Source organism: Rhipicephalus microplus, chromosome 7 (genome assembly GCF_043290135.1).
Source record: "Rhipicephalus microplus isolate Deutch F79 chromosome 7, USDA_Rmic, whole genome shotgun sequence".
Taxonomy (NCBI): domain Eukaryota; kingdom Metazoa; phylum Arthropoda; class Arachnida; order Ixodida; family Ixodidae; genus Rhipicephalus; species Rhipicephalus microplus.
Genome location: NC_134706.1, coordinates 114,383,671 through 114,390,007, shown reverse-complemented (window position 1 = coordinate 114,390,007; position 6,337 = coordinate 114,383,671). Strand labels below are relative to the sequence as shown.

The 6,337-nt window shown below is 44.2% G+C and overlaps 1 non-coding gene across 1 annotated transcript; it reads right to left on the bottom strand.

The window, feature by feature from the left end:
• Positions 1–1,110: 1,110 nt before the first annotated feature.
• TRNAT-UGU (transfer RNA threonine (anticodon UGU)) lies at positions 1,111–1,182 on the bottom strand. Its single transcript has one exon. It is a non-coding gene; the product is annotated as a tRNA-Thr (tRNA).
• Positions 1,183–6,337: the final 5,155 nt, after the last annotated feature.

Here is a 6,337-nt window from a genome sequence, read left to right as displayed (position 1 = left end):
AGTACCCACTATTTAGTGATCACATGAAGTTGGAAAGAAAAGCAGGCTCATGATACTAAAGGAAACTACCTCGTGAGACTCCGCAACTACAGCAGTTACATCAACTAGCAATACGACGAACTAATATGATACCACAAGCACAGTTAATACTTAAGGAAAGTCGTCAGAAACGACACTACCTAAAGGAAGGATGAAGTCAACGTCCACGCTAGCTTGGCAGACAAAAACGTCAAGCAAGTCTACTACACCACATATCAGAACATTGTCCACGATGCGAACAGTGGAGCCAACGCCACAGTTACGAGACTGAACGTTAATATTTGTACAACGAACGAACATAGACACAATTCGTTGAACTTCAGTTCTTGTACACGCAGGCTGCAGGCACTAATACTGTCTCAGCCGCGACACAGATTACAGCGCGTACGACAGAGCATTCGGCACCTACGACATTTGACCTTCAAGTGCTACAACGATTTCCAACCTTGTTCGTTCCTCGCAGCGGCTCAAGTCATGTCATGTTCATTGCTGTTTTGCAAGACGCGCTTACTTTCTCAAGAACGCCACAGCCAGCCTCGCCCAACAGAACTTCCTTATTTACCGGACTGCTCCACACTTTTTCGAAGTTTTGCGAGTTTAAGGAACACCACTGGGTCATGAAACCAATTGTGTATTTTGGCATTTGTGACTTCACAACCTCTCCTTGTTTATTTTTTGTTCGTAATCTATGACTTTTATCGGGGGGAAGGGGAATCATGTGACGTATAAAGTGATGAAGCGATGGTTGGTAGAGGCTGAGAAGGAAGAAGTGAGAATAGGAATGAACATGGGGTATGAGCCAGACCACGTCTACCGCATCTAGCGTCATATATATATATATATATATATATATATATATATATATATATATATATATATATATATATATATATATATATATATATATATATATATATATATATTTATATATATATATATATATATATGTGATATATATATAAATATAAAGAGAGAGATCCAACAGACAAGTATGCAAAGGAATGTATAGGAGAAGTCATTAGAACCAATGTAAGGTAATTAAAAAGAAAGAAAAGAAGATAAAAAATAACTTGCTGTGAGCAGGAATCGAACCTACGACCTTCGAATAACACGTTCGATGCTCTAACACTGAGCTATCACGGCGGCTGTTTGCACTGCAACTTTATTGGGATTGTAAGTGAAATTAAACGTGGGAGTGTCAGTCAGCGCCACCTGCAGTCATTGCGGCGATTGTGGTACACGCTTTTTATGTGCCTGTATGACGCCACGTAGCACGTGAATTTATTACGAGCTGGCAGCTGACCAATAGTTTCTCGTATACAATCTAACGGCACCAAGTCTGCCAGTATGAGACCCTCGTTAACGATTCCTACTAATGGTAAGTTATCTTTTCACCCACTTTTCTTCCTTCTTATTTACTCTACATTGGTTCTAATGATTTCCCCTATACATTCCTTGAAAATATTTTCTGTTAGATCTCATTATATTGTGTCAAAACACAAAAACGAGCCTTTAGGTATACAGTTTTTTTCTTATATATATATATATATATATATATATATATATATATATATATATATATATATATATATATATATATATATATATACAGCAATGGCGTAGTGGTTAGAACATCCGCCTCGCATGCAAAAGGTGGTTAAAATGCCAGGGTGCCGCGCAGTTCCCAACGTGACAAAAAAATTCGCGTGGTGATGGAACTGCATTAAAAGATCTGGGGTGTGGCCTCACCGGTAAGCACCGCCGGGAACGCACTACCTCACCAGAGAAGGATTGGTCACCCTGATGCAGTATCTGGCCACTACCTCCCGCATCCATACGTCAAATAAGTCACGGCCCCCAGTCCCCAGCAGCTGCGAAGTGACTGACCACGGTGGCGGTCAGATCTGCAACGCAGCAGAGGATGCTAAGAATCTCTGGATCCGGACAGGCCGTCATTGGGACCTGCGCTTAGCAACGTTTGACGCTAGAACCTTGTCTAGTGAGGGAAGTCTAGCTGTACTATTCGAGGAGCCGGATTGTGGTAAATGGGATACAATAGGGCTCAGTGAGGCTAGGAGGACAGATAAGGCCTATACGGTGCTACCAAATGGGCACGTTCTTTGCTTTCGGGGCTTGGCTGACAGACGAGAACTGGGTGTCGGGTTCCTAATTCACAGAAACATAGCTGGCAACATAAAGAAATACTATAGCATTAATGAAAGGGTAGTAGGTATTGCAATTAAACTTAATAAAAGATACAAGATGAAGGTAGTACAGGTTTATGCGCCTACATCCAGCCATGATGACGCTTCAGTTGAAAGCTTCTATGAAGACGTGAAATCGGCAATGAGTAAGGTAAAAACACAGTATACTGTAGTGATGGGGACTTTATTGCAAAGGTAGGGAAGAAGCAGGCTGGAGACCAGGCAGTAGGAGATTATGGCATCGGCACTAGAAACGCCAGAGGAGAGCTACTAGTAGAATTCGCAGAACGCAACAATTTAGGAATTTTGAATACCTTCTACTGAAAACGAGGAAACCGCAAATGGACATGGAGGAGTCGTAATGGCGAAAATAAGAACGAAATAGACTTTATAATGAGTGCACACCTAGGCGTCTTGCAGGATGTAGAAGTGATTGGCAAGGTACGATGCAGTGACAACAGAACGGTACGGTCTCGAATTCGCCTAGACTTGAAGAAGGAATGACAGAAACAGATACGCAAGAAGCCAATCAATGAGCTAGCACTGAGAGGGCAAATGCAGGAATTCAAAGTCTCGCTTCAGAACAGGTACTCGGCTCTTAGTGAGGAAACCAACCTCAGCGTAGATACAATGAATGATAATCTGACGAGTATCATTACGAAGTGTGCAGTGGAAGGTGGAGGCAAGGTAGTTGGACAGGGCACTGGCAAGCTTTCCCAGGAAATGAAGAATTTCGTTAAGAAGCGTCTAATTATGAAAGTATCAAGTACAACAGACAAAATAGAACTGGTAGAGCTTTAAAAGTTGATTATTTGCCGTAAGGTATGCGATCTGAAAAAAAAAGGTATAACATGAGAGAACTGAACACGCTCTGAAAAACGGAGGAAGCGTCAAAGCAGTGAAGAGGAAACTTGGGATAGGCAAAAGTCGGATGTATGCACTAAGGGACAAAGAAGCCAAAATAACTACCAATATGGATAGGATAGTTAAAATAGCAGAGGAGTTTTACAGAGATCTGTACAGTAGCCGGGACAACCAGAAGTTTATTACTATACGAACTAGCAGTAACCCACATGACACCCCACCAGTAATGAAACAAGAAGTCAGAAAAGCTTTGGAGAGCATGCAAAGAGGCAAAGCTGCTGGTGAGGATTAGGTAACATTAAATCTGCTGAAAGTTGGAGGACAGATTGTGTTAGAAAAACTAGTCACCCTGTTTGCGAGGTGTCTCCTGACGGGAAGAGTACCAGAGTCTTGGAAGAATGCTAACATCACATTAATACATAAGAAAGGAGACGACAAGGACTAGAAGAATTACAGACCGATCAGCTTGCTCTCTGTCGTATACAGGCTATTTACAAAGGTATTTGCTAAGACAGTAAAGAAAATATTAGATTTTATTTACCAAAGGAACAAGCAGGATTTCGAACAGGCTACTCAACAATCGACCAGATTCACACTATCAATGAGGTAATAGAGAAACGCTCAGAATAATATCAACCACTATACATAGCCATCATAGATTAGGAAAAGGCGTTTATTCAGTAAAAATATCAGCCGTCATGCAGGCACTCTGGAATAAGGGCGTCGATGAAGTATTTATAAACATCCTGGAAAACATCTACAGAAATCAACTGCTACCATGGAGCTTCATATAGAAAGCAACAGAATACCAATCAAGAAGGGTGAAAGGCAGCGGGACACAACCTCCCCAATGCTATTTACCGCGTGCTTACAGGAAGTTTTCCGAAGCCTAGAGTGAGAACAATTAGGGATAAGAGTTAATGGAGAGTACCTTAGTAACCTGCGCTTCGCCGATGACACTGCATTGCTGAGTAACTCCGGTGACAAATCGCGACTCATGATTACGGAGTTAGACAAGGAGAGCAGAAAGGTAGGTCTTAATATAAACTGCAAAAAGCGACAGTATTGTAGAACAACCTCGGAAAAGAGCAGCGCTTTGATATAGGTAATAGTGCACTTCAAATTATAGAAGATTGATTGATTTGATTGATATTTTGGGTTTAAATAACGTCCCAAAACCGCAATATGATTATGAGAGACGCCGTAGTGGAGGGCTCCGGAAATTTTGACCCTCTGGGGTTCTTTAACGTGCACCCAAATCTGAGCACACGGTTTTACAACATTTCCCCCTCCATCAGAAATGCAGCCGTCGCAGCCGGGATTTGAACCCGCGACCTGGGAGTCGGCATCCGAGTACCGTAGCCACTAGACCACCACGGCGGGGCCAAGTTGTAGAAGACGACGTCTACTTAGGGCAGGTAATAACCGCGGAGCCGAATCACGATATTGAAGTAACTAGAAAAATAATAACGGGGTGGGGCACATTTGGCAAGCACTCTCAAATTATGACAGGTAGATTGCCACTATCTCTGAGGAGGAAGGTATATAACAGCTATATATTGCCGGTGCTTAGCTACGCAGCAAAAACCTGGAGACTTCCAAAGAGGGTTCAGCTCAAATTAGGGACAACGCTGCGAGCAATGAAAAGGAAAATGGTAGGTGTAACCTTAAGACACATGAAGAGAGCAGAGTGGATTAGGGAACAAACGGGGGTAAGGGATATCATAGCTGAATCAAAGAAGAAGAAAAGGACATGGGCCGGGCATGTAGCGCGAAGACAGGGTAACCACTGGTCATTAAGAGTAACTAACTGGATTCCCAGAGAAGGCAAGTGGGTTAGGGGGAGAAAGGTTAGGTGGGCAGGTGAGATTAGGAAGTTTGCGGGTATAAATTGGCAGCAGCAAGCACAGGACCGGGTTAACTGGTGGAACATGGGAGAGGCCTTTGCCCTGCAGTGACGTAGTCAGGCTGCTGCTGCTGCTGCTGCTGCCGCTGCTGCTGATGATGATGATGAAGAAGAAGAAGATGAGGATGATGATGATAATATAGCGTATGAATAACGGCGCTGTCGAAGGCAAAGACCAGCCAAGACTGTCCATAGAGTTGCCCTCGCAATAAAACTTCTCATGCCCCGCCGCGGTGAAGTAGTGACTAAGGTACTCGGCTGCTGACCCGCAGGTCGCGGGATCGACTCGCGGCTGCGGCGGCTGCATTTCCGATGGAGGTGGAAATGTTGTAGGCCCATGTGCTCAGATTTAGGTGCACGTCAAAGAACCCCAGGTGGTCGAAATTTCCAGAGCCCTCCACTACGGCGTCTCTCATAATCATGTGGTGGTTTTGGGACGTTAAACTCCACATAACATATCAATCAATAAAACTTCTCTTGCGTGGCGCTAACGGCCGCGCTAACGACTGCACCACTAAACGTTTTTTATTCCTGTGCAACGCATTGTATACGGGCGTTGTCATTGATGCAAACGGCAAACTATTTATATACACCATTTACCGTTCGCGCTCCTCAGACCTAAGCAACTTGAGCGCGTTTCCGTCATTTGTAGCGAAAGGGCGGAGTAGCGGACGCTCGGCGCACACGCTCGGAATGTTGTCACGACCTACCCCATGCGTTGCTATGCGCTCGCGCCTCCACATAGTGTAGTCAAAGTGCGTATAGTTGCTATATGGCATGGTCACTCACTAGGGTACGAAGTTATTTTGAGATTCAGGCGCTTTGTACTTATGCGCTTTCACAGCAAGTTTGCTTTGAAGTTGGAATGGTTAAAGGGCACCCCTGGCGATTTTCTGACCATGTAGAGCTTATGGTTTTTCTATGCTCCTGAGACCCTCTTGTCATGAGCCGAATAGCTGAAATGCTCAGGAAGTTTGAAAATAATTTTTAATAGGCAAAAATGTGCAATACCGAAACCCAACCAAACGCCCTGCCTGCGTATGACGTATTATGTGGTAGAGCCGGAGGCCGTATACTGGTTCCGCCGGCGCGAAGTATCAAAACTGTGAAAGCCAGTCCAGCGAAGCACCGGCCAAACACCACAGAGGAAAAACGAAAGCATTCCCGTGCTATAACCGTGCCAAACACAGCTGCCGTCACCATGTAAAAGTCACCATAAACGCTGTAGCGGCCAAAGTGGCGTTTATATCGGCTGCGTCACTTCCCTTGGCAGGCGAAACATGACGTCACACAGACAGTGTTCCTAATACTTCTGCCAAGTGAG